Below are 19,146 nucleotides of genomic sequence, written 5' to 3' on the forward strand. Positions count from 1 at the left end.
ACTTACTATCAAAAATGATGTCTAAAATGACTTCCAAGTATACTGTACACTGAGATCCTGATTCCGTGTACAGTATGATGGTTGAAGGAACATCATCGTTGCTTGGGAGAAACATTTTCTCATGTGTGGTACCTTTTTTGTTTAGTAAACATTGTCTTGTGGCCTGATACAACTCCTCTTTTTAGACTCGCCCCATACTCATGGACATTCCAACCTGCCTTCAACATCGTGGTCTTTTGGATTACAGAGAATGTTCCGTGAGAAACTCTCCACTCTTGTTATTTGAAATACATATGTTACAAATCACTGAGTGGGGCCATTCTGGTCTTAGGGAATTAGACCAGTGAGAGAGTGGCTGATCAGCTATGTGCCACCAAGCAGGTGGGCACTCAGGGACAACTGCCACTAGTACTAGTCAAGAGATTTTGACAGAAGCTAAACAGATATCCTTTTCTGTACTCACATGAATAATTAAAAATAAAATAAATCAAGACTAGAGAGATGGTTCAGCAGTTAATAACACTTGTTGGTCTTCCAGAGGATCCCAGGTTAGCTCCAAGTACTCACCTCAGGTGGCTTACAATGCCTATAAGCCCAGATCCAGGGGATCTGATGCCCCTCTTATAGCTTTCACATGCAACTGGATACACATGGCATACACACACACACACACACACACACACACACACACACACATTTCAGAAAAATTATCTTTAAATAAAAAACAATAGCAATGGGCTGGAGAGATGGCTCAGCGGTTAAGAGCACTGACTGCTCTTCCAAAGGTCCTAAGTTCAAATCCCAGTAACCATATGGTGACTCACAACCATCCGTCATGAGATCTGACGCCCCCTTCTGGTATGTCTGAAGACAACTATAGTGTACTTAGATATAATAATAATAAATAAATCTAAAAGAAAAAAAAATAGCAAAAGGGCTGTGGAGATGGCTGTACAAGGGTTAGGACCTGAGTCTGGGTCTGTAGAACTCAGGTAAAAATAGACATGGTAGGGACACGTCTGTAATGTCAGCAGAGCAGAGACAGGAGAAACCTGGAAGGCTCTGCTGTACTTGGTAGTGAACAAGAGACACTGTCTTAAGTAAGGTGGAAGGATAAAATGAGGCTTGACTTCCAAGGTTGTCAAGCTCTGACTTCCACCTGGTATATACCATGATGTGAACAAGCCCCCAGGCACACACACATGGATATACAAGTCAGGCTGACAGACAGACAGACAGACAGACACACACACACACACACATGAAAATACGGGAAAAACAATAAAACAACAACAAAACCTGGTACCACACTCCTTTCCTGCTTCATCCTAATCCTGGCTCACGTAGGATACCCCAAAAGTTAAAAGCGGTCTGGAAGCTAATCTGCTCACCCTCAAGCAGGTGCTTGTGTATTTCAGACTTCAGGCAGTCATCTCTGTCACTCACAGAGGCCAGAGTGCTGAAGTTCTCCAACATCACATCCTTATACACGTTTCTCTGCTCAGTGTTCAGCCCCTGCCACTCCTCTGGGGTGAAGCTCACAGTGACGTCCTCTAAGGTCACTCTCCCCTGTAATAGCAAATTCCCCTTCTGTAGAAACTTGCCACTGTACCATAAGAAAACCCAGAGAATCAACCAACCTGGGCTCACTGAGACTGAACCGACAACCATGGAGCCTACACGAATCTGACCTAGGCCCTCTGCATAGATATTATGGTTGTGTAGCTTGGTGTTCTTATGGGAAGCCTAACAATGGGAATGGGGCTGTCCCTGACTCTTTTGCTTGCTTTTGGGACCCTTTTCCTCCTCTGGGTTGCCTTGACCACCCTTGATATGAGGGAGGACGTGGGGCATTGGGCTATGCACAGACAGGCTGGTCTCCAGTTAACTGAGGTCTGAACCCCGGAAATGGTGATAATTCACCTACATGACACGGTAGGCATCCCCTTATGCTCCTGGAACTCTGGCCCCTGCCTAAGTTACCGCCCCACCCCCAGCCCCCACAAGAGAAGTGCGGCTAAAAGTCACGTAGACAATAGCCCAAGCTTCTGACCTTCAGGCTAAACTCCTCCTCAGTTACCTAGCAACAGTAAAGACCATAAAAAAAGGGCTGTTCAGCCCCTGCTTGCTCTCTTGCTCTCTTACTTCTTTCTCTTGCCTCTTACCCCTCACTCTCACCCTCTCTCTCCCCTCTCTTTGTCTCCTCTCCTCTCCTCTCCTCTCCTCTCCTCTCCTCTCCTCTCCTCTCCTCTCCTCTCCTCTCCTCTCCTCTCCTCTCCTCTCCTCTCCTCCCCTCCCCTCCCCTCCCCTCCCCTCCCCTCCCCTTCCCTCCCCTCCCCTCTCCTCTCCCCTCCCCTCCCCCCTCTCTCTTTTCTCCCTGCTTTTCTATAATAAAGCTCTAAAACCATAGAATGTCTGCTCATCAAGGGCCACTGCGCTTGGAGGATGGGACAGGCTTTCTCCTAATGAGCCGTTTCTAATCTCCTGTTAGAAGGCGTTCCTGTGCTCCAGTCAAGATCCGTTGAGAACCTCTTCCCTCATCCCTCTCTCCTATAACCCTGGTGGCTTTAACAAAGTAGCTCCAGGATTCCCAGGTAGGGCTGCCCCTTGGCCACCTCCTGAAGAGTGGGTCAGAGGCTTGAATGCCCACCCAGGGCTGAGTGGAAAGTGTATGGCAGCCCTCCCACACCTGACAGACCAGAGAATAGGTAAAACTCTGGCAGGGTGTGGGTTTCTCCTCCCCCTCTTCCCCTGGTGAAACCAGGGTGAGACTAAATGGCAAGTAACGCAGGACCTGTGCCTGGGAATTGGCATACTAGCAAAGTCGGATTAGAATAGATGACTATCTGCCCAGTCATTGTGCTTAAAGAATGTTAATAAATTTAATATGTCTCTGTGTCAATTACTTGGGAGCTAGAACAGGAATAGAATAAAGCTACTACCATTAAAATTATTTCCTATACAGGGTCTCACATAGCCCAGAATGGCATTGAACTTACTACATAGTCAAAGATGGTCTTCACTATCTGTCTCTACCCAACAAGTACCTGAAATACAAAGTGTGTATCACCACTCCAGCTGATTTCCAAGGGTTTCTTTTGTTTATTTGTTTCTCAGATTTATTTCATTTTATGTGTGTGAATACTTTGGCTAAATATATGCCTGTGCCCCACATGCTTACCTGGTGTCTGCAGAGGTTACAGGCAGATACTGAACTCCCTAGAACTGCAGTTATGGATGGTTGTGAATCACCAGGTGAATGCTGGGAATTGACCGCAGGTCCTCTGCAACAAGTGCTCTTAATCTCTGAGCCGTCTCTCCAGCCCCACCCGATTTCAAGATTTAGTAAAACTTACTGGTGGGGCTGGGGATATAACTTGGCAGTAAAATGCTATTTGCCAGATACTAAATTCAAGGTCCTGTACAAAAAATAAAGTAAAATAAAATAAAAATTCTCACCTGGAAAGCATCCATTTCTTGTTTTTTTTTTTTTTTTTCAAGCCAAGATAACCCTGGGGAGGAAGATTTGCTTGGAACTGAAAAAAAAAAAAAAAAAACAAAAAAACAAAACCAAAAAACCAAAACCAAAACCAAAACCAAAAAAACCCCCACAAAGATCAGAATTTCTTACATAGTTTCCCAAATTACTGCCCTGTATTTGTTTCCATGGTGGTTTAAATAGAGTGGGCCACCCATAGATGTATGTGTTTGGATGCTTGGCCATAGGGAATGCCACTATTTGGAGTGTTGCCTTACTGGTGTGGGTGTGACCTTGTTAGAGGAAGTGTGTCACTGTGGAGGTGGGGCTTTGAGTTCAAGCTCTGCTCAAAGGGAAGAAAAATAAAACCCAGCATTCCCACTTCTGGTTGTATATCCAGGGGAAATAGCTGAATGGTGCAATCCTGTAATCCAAGCACAGAAGATGAGATGTGTTTGAGGCCCAGCTGAGCCATGTAACAAAACACTGACTCCAACAAACAAAATAAACAAACAGAAAACTCATTGCTACCACCACCAGCAGCACCAAAAATACCTTAGGAAATAAAATCAAGATGGTGAAGAAGTATCTGCCCTTGTAGGTTTGTTGCAGCACTGTTCAGAATGGCCAAGAAATTGAATCAACCTATATGTTCATGCCTAAAGAAAATGTGGTATGCATGTATAATGGAACACTAGTCAGCCATATAAAATAATTAAATCTTGCCAATTGTAACAGCATGGAAAGAGACAGAGGCCATTATGTTAAGTGACTTAGACCAGGCACCCAAACTAGGCATCACATTCATATGCAGAACTAAAGAAAGTCATTTCAGGGAAGTTTTTTATTGTTGGTTTTGGTCTTTTTTGAGACAAGGTCACATGTAATTCAGGCTGGCCTCATACTTACTATAGGGCTGGGATGACCTCAAACTCCTGATCTTTCGATCTCCACTTCACAAGTACTGAAATCATAGGCAAGTACCGCCATGCCTGGCTGGAAGTTGAGAATATAGAGTTTATATATCTCAGAAAGAAGAGGGAAGCTAGGGAGAGGATAAACTGGGAAGGCCTCTATACCACCTTCCCTTTACCACCTAGCCTTCGCAGATCAGGAGTCGTGCATCTGTCGAGGCTGTTCTTGTCACACAAGCCCTAGGTCAGTAAGGGTGATGGAACAAATATGTTGAGATGAGGCTTCCGACGTCTTCCTCATGAAGAATATTAAGCTACATTTTCTGTTGTCTTAGAAGACGATCTTCGTAGGAATTGTCTAAAAGGGACAAATCATGAGATCCGCTGAGTGCTGGGATCCACACCTTTGCACTGACCCTAAGACGGGCAAAAATCCCTTTGCTTCCCAAGCTTTATTTCACTGGCTGAAGAATGAGTCTCACCCCTATCTGCGAGTCCCTTCCCACAAACTGCATCTTCTAGATGCCCCCGCATTTGAAAGAAACTGGGACTTTTAACGTCTTCCACACTGGGCGAGACTTAAGCACTGTTAGTCTTGTCGGACACCGTGAGAAAAACCTATGAAAACCACATTACCCAGACTACGCTGTGCGTGAGCCCAATAATCTAACAAGCCGTGGTTCAGTTCCGGGTTACTCGCACGCCATGGCCGCAGCACTTTGGTGCCAGGGGACTGGAGTGCGGGGGGGAGCCAAGGGACACTTTCCAAGATTGTAGCAGGATTTGAAAAGGACCGGAAGATAAAAATTCTCTCCGGAAGTCCATGCACACCTGTGTGGTGTGTTCCTCCTGCGGGCCGCGATCTCTAAGCCCTCTTCCTTTAGTCTGCAGCAGCCAAGGGTAGTGGTTTACCATCTCCATGGAAAGTCCCGCGGTCTCGAGTCCAGCCAGTTTCCATGTCACCAAGCCAAGGCCGGACGGGCGTGGGGAGGTTTTCCTGAGGTCTGCCAGGCGCTCCATCCATCTCACCCCGCCCACGGAAAGTCCGACTATGGTGGCCGGGAAGGACCACACACAGGTGAGTGGACTCTTTTAAATCCCTGCTTGTCGAAAGGTCTAGGGAGCCGATACAGCCCCTTGGATTGAGCTCTACCGTTGTCATTGGGGTGGGGGTGGGGGCACAGTGAGGCCACCAAATTTGTCAGTGGTCCTACCAAATTTGTCAGTGTTCCTAGATGTTTCCTAAAGATGCTCAGTTTGAACTATAGTTTCTGGAAAGATGCTGCACCTGACAGCAGATTTATTAGAATGCCAGTAACTGTGGAGTGATTGGAATGTTGCAGGTCAGAACCTGGTTATTAATTATCTTGGGCTATTTTTAGCCCCCTTATAGCTGACTATTCCTTGCCCATCACAGCGTCTAACTTAAAGTCATTGTGAAACACAGATGAAACATTTTGGATGTGTCAAAGTAGCCATAGCCGACTGCTAGCTTCCACCAACCTGAAAGCTAAAAGAATATCTTCAGATAGCATCTGAGGCCTGTAGCAGAAGCTTCTCCACTGGCCTCTAACCTGCCTGCCCGATGTTAGGTAGATACACGCAGTTAGTATAACAAACGTTACATTTCATTATGCTGAGGGTTGTCACACAAGGTTCACACTGTAAATTCTTAATTATGGTCCCACTTGCACAACAGAGGTCTGATTACTAAGTGTCAGGATCCTAGGAGAGGCTCTTGAGCTGCATAGCAGATCAAGAGGGCATATCTCAAGAGCTCAGAGCATAAGAGCACAGTGGGCACCATGGGGTTCTAGGACTGTGTCTGGCTATCCTGAGTGAGTGATGTCACTGGGTTCTGGTTATAAGGTGCAGTTTTGGCTGTAGTGGGGTTCCTGGTTTCATCTTTACATACCTAAAGGCATTTTTTTTTTTTTTTACTATGCTCATTACATGAGTGTGTTTGAAAAGTATCTTGATATGTGGTCCTTTTTTGTTCTGTATCTTAAAACTTTTGGAACATGGCATTTGGGTTAACCTAAATCTGAGTTCCAGGGTCATGTTCCTGCCTTGAGCTGCGAGCTGTGTTTTTTACATTGTCATTGGTAAGCTGTTGCAAGGGTAAATGGTGCTTCCTCTGAGGCCCATCATCCTAATACACGCTACTGTGCTTGCAAGGGTCCACCCAGACTGACCAGGCCTCTAGGAACAGTGCTGAATTGAGAAAGGCAGGGGAGGCTAAGGCATTCCAGGCAGAAAGAAATACTGGGAGGAGTATAAGGTATATTGGCCATCTAAAGAGGCCTATATGAGGCTAATGTAGCATTCTCCAGATACCATCAGCCTCTGATCACCTATAGCCAGTGAAGGGACCTGATTCTGAGAGCCACACAGCTGCTGTGATTGATCCTTGGCCACATGTGTTCCCTGGTTTTATTTTTGTTTCTGTTTTTCTTCTTCTTCTTCTTCTGTTTTTTTTTTTTTATTTTTAGTATTGTAGCATCAGAGACAAGGGCTGTCAGAATCCAGCAGGGGAAAGGCAATTGTCTCATTGTGGAATTGCTCTGGCAGCACTTGGGAGGCAGAGGCAGGCGAATTTCTGAGTTTGAGGCAACCTGGTCTACAGAGTGAGTTCCAGGACAGACAGGTCTACACAGAGAAACCCTGTCTCGGAAAACCAAAGGGGGGGGGGAAACAACCAAAAAAACAAAAAAAGAGAGGTCTAGGCCACTTGTGAAGCTGGTCAGGACCTTGTCTCAAGTAAATTCTAGTAACTTAATTATTGTTCTTTTATTCAGACAAGTTTTTACTCTGTAACCCAGGCTGGCTTCAAATTCCCTAATTCAAATTCCCTAATGCTGGGATTACCGGTGTGAGCCAGCACCATGAACACATTTCTTGTGAAGCCAGCTATAAACTCTGTCTAGCTGTATCAGAAAGGTATTTTTTAGAGTGGATTTGGCAACAAAAAGGAGTGGAAATGCTACACAAATTCACTAATTTTTTTTTTTTTTCCAGACAGGGTTTCTCTGTGTAGCCCTGGCTGTCCTGGAACTCACTTTGTAGACCAGGCTGGCCTGGAACTCAGAAATCCGCCTGCCTCTGCCTCCCAAGTGCTGGGATTAAAGGCGTGTGCTAATTTTTTTAAAAAGATTTATTTATTTTATGTACATGAGTACACTGTCGCTGTCTTCAGACACACCAGAAGAAGACATCAGACCCATTACAGCTGGTTGTGAGCCACCATGTGGTTGATGGGAATTGAACTCAGCACCTCTGGAAGAAAAACCAGTGTTCTTAACCTCTGAGCCATCTCTCCAGCCCACTAATGTTTTTAAGAACTAGAAATTAAAATCTTTTTTGTTCCTGGAGTTTCTGTTTTTGTTTTCTGTTTGTTGGTTTTTGAGACAGGGTTTCCTCTGTGTAAAGGCCCTAGCTGTCTTGAAACTTGATTTGTAGACCATGCTGGCCTCACACTCACAGAGATCTGCCTCTCAAGTACTGAGACTAAAGGTGTGCATCACCATGCTCAGCTCAAAAATAGCTTTCTTAAAAGATATGTTTGCATAAGGGCGGGTGCACGTGAGTACAAGTGCCCTCACAGGCCAGAAGAGGGTGCACTATACCTGGAGCTGGAGATCATTCATGTTGTGGGTGCTGGGAGCTGAGGCAGAGCCACTGTTCTGAGCCAGCGCTCCAACTATGTAGCTCCTTTTTGGAATAAGCTTGTTACTTTAGACTCTCCTTGCTGTTAGTGTCAGGAATACTATGACAGCTTCAAACCCGTGCAAATCCTGCCAGCAGTAATAAGATGTGTGACTCCAGGTGAGTCGGTGAAGCTCTTTAGCCTCCAGTTACTCACTGCTACGTGAAGACCTGATGATGGTGACCTCAGAGACTGTGGGAAATTAAGAAAATCTTCATAGTGAGTGTTGGAGAATGTCTCTGTTTAAGATCCCTACTGTCGGATAGAACGACCGTTTGTACATTTGTTTAGTGTGCATGCGTCAGGGGAACCAGAGGCCTCTCTAAGGGAGTTGCCTTTCACCTTTTACTATGTGGGTTTCAGGGATCATTTATCCGGAGACTTCTTGACAGCCCTAGGCAACTATTGTAAACCATCCTGAAGAGGCTCTGCTTGGTATCTGTATTGGTACCACCTTCTGATTTCCTAGAATTCTTACTGTCTGCATCTCACAGCCACATGTTTTTTGTTGTTGTTGTCTGTCCTTCTGGTTTTGTTTGGGGTGGTTATCTTTTTCTCATTCATTCATTCATTCATTCATTCATTTATTGTGGATTTTTTTTTTTACTTTATTTATTTATGTGTTATGTGTTTGTATGCATGTAGCAGCCTGATGGTAGAGGTCAGAGGACAACTGGAGGGAATCAGTTCTCCTTCCATCTTATGAGGGTTCCAGGTATTGAACTTGGGTGGTCAGGATTAGTGACTTTAGCCATCTTGCCAGCCCAGTTGTTTTGTTTCTTTTTCTTTCTTTCTTTCTTTCTTTCTTTCTTTCTTTCTTTCTTTCTTTCTTTTTTTTTTTGTTTGTTTTAGAGACAGACTCTCACATAGCTCACTTTGGCTTTGAAATGACAGCAGTCTTCCAGCCATTACCAGTGAAGTTCCGTGACTATAGGCATGAGCTGCCAGACTCTGGTGACTCTTGCACACCTTTGTGTACCCCAAGTGTCATCCCCCTTACCCTGAATCCCAGAATGAAACCTGGGCCTGAAGACACACTATGTAGTTTGGACCTTCATTTCTCTTAACCTCCTTCAGTAAGGCATGGGCCAGCTGTTCTCATTGAACCCCAAGGCTAACACTGATGCCGCTGTTTGACTTTGCAAGGTATCTCTGACCTTTGAAGATGTGGCCGTGGCTTTCACCCAAGAGGAGTGGGGACAGCTGGACCCTGCTCAAAAAACTCTGTACCAGGAGATGATGCTGGAAATCTATGGGCTTCTGGTCTCTCTGGGTAAGGCTTTCTATTCTACTTTTAAGAGTATTTTAGAAATATATTTTATTTAGTTTGTATACATGTGTTGGTACACACGTGTTGTGTATGGAGGTTAAAAGGCAACTTGTAGTAACTCGGTTCTCTTCTTCCACCACATGAGTCCTAGGAATAAACTCTGGTTGTCAGGCTTGGTGGCAAGCGACTTTATAAACTGTACCATCTTGACATCCACCACCCCATTTTTTTCAATTTTTTATTAGATATGTTCTTCATTTACATTTCAAATGCTATCCCAAAAGTCCCCTATACCCTCCCCGGTCCCTGCTCCCCTACCCACCCACTCCCACTTCTTGGCTCTGGCGTTCCCCTGTACTGGGGCATATAAAATTTGCAAGACCAAGGGGCCTCTCTTCCCAATGATGGCTGACTAAGCCATCTCCTGCTACATATGCAGCTAGAGACACGAACTCCGGGGTACTGGTTAGTTCATATTGTTGTTCCTGTTGCAGACCCCTTTAGCTCCTTGGGTACTTTCTCTAGCTCCTCCATTGGGGGCCCTGTGATCCATCTAATAGCTGACTGTGAGCATCCACTTCTGTATTTTCCAGGCACTGGCATAGCCTCACACGAGACAGCTATATCAGGGTCCTTTCAGCAAACTCTTGCTAACATGTGCAATAGTGTCTGTGTTTGGTGGCTAATTATGGGATGGATCCCTGGGCCCCACCCCCATTTTTTAAAAGCAGGTCTCTCATTCTGCAACTCAGGGTGACCTGTGTGGTGGTTTGACTATGCTTGGCCCAGGGAGTAGCACTATTAAGAGGTGTGGCCTTGTTGGAGTATGTTTGGCATTGTTGGAGGAAGTGTGTCACTTTGTGTGTGGGCTTTGAGACCCTTCCTCTAACTCCCTGGAAGTCAGTCTGTTCCTGGCTTCCTTTGGATTAAGATGTAGAATTCTCACCTCTTCCAGCACCATGACTGCCTGGACACTGCCATGCTTCCTGCCTTGATGATAATGGACTGAATCTCAGAATCTGTAAGCCAGCCCCATCTAAATGTCCTTTATAAGAGTTGTGTCTGTTCACAGCAATGGAAACCCTAAGACAAACCTGGAATCACATGTAGCCCAGGTTGGCCTCAAATGCATAGGGAGTCCTTTTGGGGTTGCATACACATTTGCACATATGCTTGCTCATGCACGTGCGCGCGCGTGCACACACACACACACACACACACACACAGTGGTTTAAATGAGAAATGTTCCCATAGACTCAGGCATTTGGACACTTGGTCTTTTGTTGGTGATGCTGTTCAGAGAGGTTATGGGGAGGTGTAGTCTTGCTAGAGGTAGCACATCACTGGGTGTGAGCTTTGAGTGTTACAGCCTCACCCTATTTCCAGTTCCCTCTGCTTCCTGCTTGTGATTAGTGATACTGTTTTCCACCTTCCTGTTCCTACTGCCATGCCTGCCTGCTACCATGACTTTCCTACTACTGTGAACTCCTATCCCGCTTAGACCCAAGTGAACTCTGCCGTCTCTAAATTACGTCATTGTATTTTATGACAGCAAAAGAAAAGTGTGTGTGTGTGTGTGTGTGTGTGTGTGTGTGTGTGTGTGAGGGTGTGAGAGAGAGAGAGAGACCCTTCTGATCTTGCTTCACATGCTCCTTTCAGCCCGAGACGAACACTGCCACAGTCTCTCTGCAGGCTGCCTGCCCTGTTCTCTATCTGGAAGGTGGTTGGTCTTTCCCTTTGCTTGAGTGTTCTCAACAAAATGTGGTGCTTCATGTGGCTGCTGCTTCCCAGCACGACCCACCTCCTCTCACAAGGTCTTTCCCCACTGTTAACATCCACTCATGACGTGGCTCCATGCTAAAGGTGCTTGCCACCAAGCCTGATGACCTGATTTTGATTCCCAGGCCCCACATGGTGGAAAGAGACAACTGAACCTCACAAATTGTCTTCTAATCTCCATCCATGCATACACCATGGCAACCATGATATACCACCCTGATAGACACACAGTATTTTTTTTTTTTGATGTATATATTTTTTTTTCTTAGAGAGGTGTTGCAGTATAATCCCTGAGTGTGCCCTTGCGTGACCTCTGCTCTCTGAAGATAATTGATCTTCCTGCACAAGGCCCTGCCGCATCATTACCCAACGCTCAGTTTCTGCTGCTGACTCCTCTGGTGTTTGCGGCTTTTTTCATTTTGTGGCACTTGAGAGTCCAGAGTCCAGGTCCCTGGTGTCCAATCCCAGAGTTGCTCCTTTTCCCCCCCTTTCAATGGTTTTTTAAATTGTTGTGCATGTGTACATGACTGCTTGTCTACACGTGAACCACATGTATGCAGTGCCATGGAGGCCAGAAGAGGGTGCTGGATCCATTGAAACTGGAGTTACAGGTAGCCGTGAGCTGCCTGTGTGGGTGCTGGGAACCAACCTGCAGTTCTCTGCAAAAGCAGTGAGTGCTTTTAACTGCTGACATATTTCTCCAGCCCCTAGCTTTGTTCTTAAAACTTCTTAGCTCTGGACCTCTTATCCAATCCCACTCTGTCCCAGCATCGTCTGCTTAGATGTGGACATACCGGATATCTATTCCCACTGGCCTTGTCAGTGTACATAGGTTGTTACAGGAAAGGGGTTCAGAACAACCTTGCACTGCTGTCTCTGTGTGTCAGCCATTGGATGGATCCCCAGTTATCATGACTAGGATGCTCATGACTAGCATCCCAGTTGTGCCTGCACTCCACACCTTCTGCATGATCATGATTTCGTGGTTAAATAGCATATAGGTCTCTCTCTCTCTCTCTCTCACACACACACACACACACACACACACACACACATAGTGATGAAGCCCTGAGCCTTGGTTTGTCCATGTATAAAATGGTCCTGATCATGGTTATGGACTTTGAATCTGGGGATGCTGTGAGGAAATTCCAAAATAGACCCCTTATAGAGTCTTTGACTTATAGACTACCAGGAAGAACACTGTAAAACTTGGTTAGTTTTATTGTTTTGATTTTCCTATTTTTGATAGGTAGCCCAGGCTAGCCCTCATACTCTCAGTGCTCTTCCTGCCTCACCCTTCCAAGTTCTGGGCTTATAGGCCTATGTCACCATGCACATCTCAAACCTCTGCATTACGTCTAACTAAAAACTTCAGTAAAGATGCATACTGCTGCATTCTGGCTTTGTCTCCCAGGCTTTTATGAGGGTGGATTGTTCTTCTGAGGGTGTTTCGATGGGGGGACTTTTGAGAGGTGGGACTTAGGAATGGATATGCAGCTCATTATGTTTAAGGACTGCTGCCTAGGGATCAATTGTCCCCACACTGAGCTGAGTCTTCCCATATCAGTTAACATAATTAAGACAGTCCTGTAGCACACATGCTCATAGGCTAATCCAGTGTAGATAGTACCTCATTAAGATTCTCTTCCTAGGTAATAAAGTTGATAAAGCTAAGCATCACACTAGTGATGAATATATTCTTCCATCCACTGTTGTTCTTCTGATACCTCTGCGAGTGTGCAGTTATAGAAGAGTGTGACTATTCCTAGCTTGGCATGGCAAACCTACCTCATCCATCTGTACCTGCTTGCCCTCCATCATGGGAGCAAAGCACTGGAGTTACTGAAGTAGACTATTAGTCTTCAGAAGTGAGTTAAGTAAGCCTGTTATCTTACTATATTGTTCATTATATTATGCGTTTTGTGGTTTTGGTTTTGGTTTTTTGAGACGGGGCTTCTCTGTCTGCCTTGTCTGTCCTAGAACTTGCTTCATAGACCAGGTTGGCCTCAAGAGTTTGAGATCCACCTGCCTTGGCCTAGTAAGTATTAAAGGTGTGTGCCACCACCTACTGGCTTACTATCTCTTTTGTTACAGCAGAAAGATCAGACTAATACAGATAACTTATTTGCATTTTGTTTGTTTTGTTTTGTTTTTGAGGCAGATTTTTCTCATGTAGACAAGCTGTCTTTCTCAGCTTTTCTCAATTGCTGAGATTACAGATTAGTGCCACCCTACCTAATATGACATGTTTCACTTAAAATGTTTGCCTCTATTGTCTGTATATATCAAACAAGTATTATTTTCTTTAAATAAAAAGGTCAATACAGCTAGGTATAGTGATTACACGCCTTTAATCCCAGCACTCCAGAGGCAGAGACACTTGGATCTCTTGTGAGGTTGAGGCCAGCCTGATCTACATACAGACTGAGTTCCAGGACAGCCAGAGTTATATGGTAAGACCCTCCCTTGAAAAAAAATTACTACATTCTTTTTTTTTTTTTGGTTTTTCGAGACAGGGTTTCTTTTTATATCTCTGGCTGTCCTGTAGCTCACTTTGTAGACCAGGCTGGCCTCGAACTCAGAAATCCACCTGCCTCTGCCTCTCGAGTGCTGGGATTAAAGGCGTGCGCCACCACGCCCGGCTACATTCTTAAAGTTCTGTCTGACGTATGTACACACTTGTCAGAGTGTGTGTCTGAGCTCAGAGAACACGTTCTAGGAGCTGGTTACAGGAGAACAAGGTCTGTCTGACGTGTGTACATACTTGTCAGAGTGTGTGTCTGAGCTCAGAGAACACATTCCAGGAGCTGGTTCTCTCTCCTACCACGTGAGTCGTCGGAATCACTTTGCTCCTCAGTTTTGGCAGCAGGAGCTTTGAACTTACCCAGCAGGCTTGCCAACCAAGTATTATTTTCTAATGGAGTGTTTAGTATGGCACAGAAACCCTTTTTAGTTGGTTGGAGCAATTTCATTCCAAGGTGTGGGCCAGATCCTGCAAAATTGAGGGTCTTTTTCTTGTTTTACCAAAATCCCCAAGTATGCTTTTTTGTTCTCCCTCCTGTCCCCAGCCTGGGGCTGCTGTGCCAGCTGGAGCAAGTGCAGGAGCCATGGACAGTGGTCAAGTCCCCCTGCGGAAGCACCTGCTTAGGTAAGAGTCTGGACCAATGGAAGGAAGGGCTTGGAGGTTTGGACCAGGCATCTACTGGAAAGCCTCTTTTTTTTTCCCCCTAAAGATTTATATTTATTTATATGTCTGTGAGTATATGCCACACCTGGGTGGCCTCTCAGAGCCAGAAGAGAGCATCAGATCCGCTGCAGCCAAAGTTACAAGCTACCATGAGTCACCTGATGATGAGCGATGATCTGAAACTCAGATCCTTTGAAAGAGCAGTGAGGATTGTTAACTACTGAGTCATCTCTGCAGTCTCTTGGATGCTCCTTAGTGGATAGTTTCTTGATTAGTAGCTGTGGAAGCCTGTGATCTGTGGCTCCTCTGATTCTCCCTGCCCCATCCCATTTGTCATGGCTCCTGGGAAGGAGTCAGGTTCATAACTACTGTTTCAGTACCTCCTCTCCATGCACGGGCTTGCTACCTGGCTTCCTTGCCACCAGCTCTGTGGCTCTAGTGATGCGCTGAACCACCAGTTGTCGTTTTAAGTGTGTTCCTTACTTTTCTGTTGCTGTGATAAAACACTATGACCAAGGCAGCTGATAGAAGGTAGGGTTTATTTGGCTTGTGATTCATGAGGGGTAAGAGTCCGTCATTGTGGGGAAGTGAGATGACATGCAGCAGGATTGTTAGCTGGAGAAGCTCATGTCTTGAACCACAGTCAGGAAGCAGAGACACTGGGAATGGCATAAGGCTTTTGAATCCTCAAAGCCTGTCCCCAGTGATGTGCATCTTCCTGCACTCTTACACCTCTTAAGGCTCCCCAGACAGAGCCACCAGCTGGAGACATGTGTTCAAAGGCCTGTGGGGGGTGCTGTCATTCACACCACCATGATTAGTGTGACTCAGCATTAACTGCCTTGTCAAGTTCCAGGCTCAGTGGTGCAGCATAGAACCTTGTCTCCCCCATTCCAGAGTCCGTATGGACAGCTGAGAGCTCTGTGTCACACAGCTGTTCAGGGATTCTCACGCTTTCTGTCACCTGCCTGTTGCTGTAAGGTGGTCCTGCCATTTTCAGGCTGTCCAAAGACTCAGAGAGGAAGAGAGATCACACCCATTTCCAGGGACACCAGATCTAGTCAAAGAACAAGGCATTCAGTCTTCCTGGGATCCACAGGGCTGGAATATGTTATGGAGCTATGTGTCCAAAAAGAACAAGTTGGTTTTGTTTGTTTGTTTGTTTTTGATTTTTGTTTTCAATATCTGTTGGTAGCCTGTACCCAGTCTGTCCTTGGAAATTGATGGCAGCCATGAACCGTTGGGTTCTACTGGAGGACACAGAATTAATTACCTGATGTGTTGGTGTTAGCATCAGTGTCTGAGACAGCACACGTTGCAGCTAAAGCTCCGTTGCCTTTGTTCACCAAGTGCCTTGAGAGTTGTAATGCACCTGTGCAACCCATGCTGCAGTGGGGTAGATGTGCCCTTGGTCCCACATTGGTCATATCCAATAAGCATTCCTCACATTTCCCTCCAGATGTTGCAGGAAAAGGTATCCTTTCTCAGTCTCTCAATTTCCATCCATAATTCTCTTCTACCTACTACCCTTTGCAACCTTCTTGTTCATGAGAGTCCTTCAGACATGAAAAGGAATCCCGTGTTTTCATGAATAATCTGCTGTATAAGATCTCAGTGTCACTGTGATCCACCTTGGGGCTGTTAAAGCCAGGCACCATCTGCATGTTGGTTGGTATTTAGGCTTAATGTTTAAACAAAATTATTGGTAATTTATATTTAGGGGTGGGTGGCACATATGCGAAGCCCAGAGAACTATGAAGTTGGTTTTCTCTTTCCTCTACCAAAGATAGTATTAACATTTGTAGTGAACATCCAGCAGTGCCTTCACTTTCAACTGTATCTCCATGTATCCTGTCTGAGCCAAACCTTCCATCTCCCACCTTCCTGTGACAGGGTTTCTCTATTATGTAGCTCTAGCTGTCTTGGAACTCACTGTGTAGACTAGGCTGGCCTCAAACTCCCACAGATCTAGAGAGCTACCTGTCTCTTCTTCCCAAGTGTTGGGATTAAAGGCATCTAACACCATGCTCGCTGTTCAAGCTAAACCTTTTAACCATATAATTTGCTTTTTTGGTGAACTCTTGCTGTTCCCTGAACCATCTCTTCTACGGAACTTGCTTGTGGGTCAGAAATGAAGTACCTATTCTGGGAAAAAAAATACACTGACCAGTTTTAATGATAGGAACTCATAACGAATTTTGAAAGGAGTTCTGAACTCCTCTCATACTTGAAGGCTATTCCGTATGATGCTGAACAACAGCTGAGTCTCCCTGTGTGTGCTTTCTGTCACAGTAGATAGTTTATGTCTTCTATGGGGACAGTGTTAGTTGTATCACCTAGAGGAATTTTACTCCAAGATGCCTGTCTCACTCTTCTCAGCCACAGCCAGCTTGTAATCATTAAAACAGCTCATTGAAAAATCCCTCCCCCAGCTCCCAACCCAGTCTCTCACTTAGCATCTCCTTTTCACAATATTTGGACTCCAACAACCAGGAAAAAAGTTGCTAACCTAGGCTTTGGAAATAGTATAGCCGGCACTTTTTTTTAGTTCCTTGGGTATGTGTTTTCAGTAGCATAATCATTTTGTTTCTTTCTGTATTGTCCTCACTAACAGTCCCTGTTATGTGTTGAATTTATTTTAGGTGGCAGCAGAAAAACCAAGGCCATAGGCACTGCATACACGTGTAAGCCAAACTGTCTGAGGGAACCTCATTCTGGGGAGAATTAACACCAAAGACCCCAGGAAGCTTACAGTGGGTGTAAAGTCCATGACAGTCAGTCAGAAGTTCAGAAAAGACTCTTCAAACAAGAGACAGAGGCCCTGGGGGAGAAGATCCCTGGGAAAACGAGTCCTATACAGGATGGTATAAAGGTAGCTGAAGAAGAGGAAACTATCTTCAGATGCAGTAAATGTGGGAAGGTATTTAATAAGAAACATCTCCTGGCTGGACATGAAAAGATCCACTCTGGTGTGAAGTCCTATGAGTGTACAGAATGCGGACAAGTGCTCTTCCTAAAGAGTACTCATCTCTAGCACCAGATGATCCACACAGGAGAGAGGCTGTACACATGCCTGGAATGTGGGAAGGCCTTCCACCACAAGTCATACCTCACCCAGCACCAGCAGATCCACAGTGGAGAGAGGCCTTACCAGTGCAACGAATGTGGGAATCCTTCACCCACCGCTCCAATTTTGTCCTGCATAGCAGGAGACATACTGGAGAGAAATCTTTTGTGTGTACTGAATGTGGACAAGTCTTTTGACATCGGGGAGGTTTCGTTAGACACTTTGTCATCCATGGTAGAGAGAACCCATACAAGTGCTTTGAGTGTGGACAGATCTTCAAACACAGGTCATACCTCCTGTGGCACCAGCAGACACACACAGGAAAGAAGCCCTATGAGTGCAGTGAGTGTGGGAAGGTCTTCCTTGAGAGTACTGCCCTGATCCACCACTATGTGATCCACACTGGGGAGAAGCCCTTTTGTTGCGGCCCGACCGGCAGTCCGCAAAGTGAACGTTCAACTGAGGATGGCAGTTCGAGCTGAAAAGAGAGGAAGCTAGACAGGGCGGGAGAAAGAACGAGGCCAATACGATTTCATGTTCAAGGCCCCCTTTTACTAGTTTCGACATCCAGTTATAAAGGAAGGGGGAGGGAACCCGATTTCCCGCCAAGTAACTTGGGGTCCAGTAGCAGGATGAACATGTGTGTGTGTGTGTGTGTCTCCAAGCAGCAAAGTGACAGAATCCAGCAGTGGGTGTGGCAGAACAAATGAGCAGGAAACTCCACCCTTGAGCAAGCAGGTTCCAGGCTGGGGGAAGGGAGACCACACCCTTTGAGTGCCTCCAGTGTGGCAAAGCCTTCAAACACTGGTCATACCTCAAGAGGTACCAGAGCATTCACACTGGGGAGAAGCCCTTTGAGTGCATCCAGTGTGGCAAAGCCTTCACCCACTGCTCTACATTTATCTTGCATAAAAAAGGTCCACACCAGAGAGAAGCCCTTTGAGTGCAAAGAGTGTGGGAAAGCCTTCACCAGTCGGAAAGATCTCATCCAGCACTTCAGCATCCACACTGGAGAGAAGCCCTATGAGTGTGTGGCGCGTGGGAAGGCCTTTCCGGACCTGTCAAGTCTTACGAGGTACCAGCGAGTTCATAGTGGGGAACATAATTGAAGTATTGAGTGTGGGAAGACCATGCCATCATCCACACTGGGGAGAAGCCGTGCAAGTGCAGTGAACATGGGAAGGTCACCAGTCTTAGCTCATCCCTCAATCAGCATCAAAAACTGCAATGACAGAAGCCCTAACACTGTGGCAGAGAAGGGAAGACCATTCACAGCCACACAGCTCTCAGTTATCCTCGGTGAACTCCTTCTGAGGAAAGATTTCTTGAGTGGAAACAGTGAGGGGAAACTTTTGTCACAAGAAACATCTTCTTCAGGATCTACACCAAAGGGAAGCTGCACAAGTGTCTTGACTATAAAACAAACAAGCAAGCAAGCAAGCAAGCAAGCAAGCAAGCAAGCAAGCAAGCAAGCAAGCAAGCAAACCCTTCCTATTACAGCACACCCTGTCATCTGAAGAGCAACAGCAGCCACAGACCCAGCCTTATTTCCCTCTGAAAATTCACCCAGGAAGAACTCCAGGGTTTGGGGTGGGTTGTGGTAGGGGTGGGATCTTGTTTTAAGTTCACACAGGAAAACTTCAGCCCCATCTCCCTACAAATTTACATCGTAGTATTATCTCAGGGATTGTTTACAAAGCAGATGCCAACAAAAATAAAATCACAGATCTCTTCAGACCTCCCAG

The 19,146-nt window shown here is 45.7% G+C and overlaps 1 long non-coding RNA gene and 1 pseudogene across 1 annotated transcript; one reads left to right on the forward strand and one right to left on the reverse strand.

Annotated features, from left to right (window-relative positions):
* Nucleotides 1-3,357: 3,357 nt before the first annotated feature.
* LOC147003616 (uncharacterized) lies at nucleotides 3,358-5,418 on the reverse strand. Its single transcript, XR_015048020.1, has 3 exons — nucleotides 5,224-5,418; nucleotides 4,388-4,750; nucleotides 3,358-3,419 (listed from the first exon to the last, which is right to left on the reverse strand). It is a non-coding gene; the product is annotated as an uncharacterized LOC147003616 (long non-coding RNA).
* LOC147003617 (uncharacterized) lies at nucleotides 5,312-18,814 on the forward strand (annotated as a pseudogene).
* The last annotated feature ends 332 nt before the right edge of the window (nucleotides 18,815-19,146 follow it).

The sequence above is a fragment of the Mus caroli genome, unplaced genomic scaffold, assembly GCF_978045245.1.
Source record: "Mus caroli unplaced genomic scaffold, Mus_caroli_1 scaffold_8, whole genome shotgun sequence".
Taxonomy (NCBI): Eukaryota; Metazoa; Chordata; class Mammalia; order Rodentia; family Muridae; genus Mus; species Mus caroli.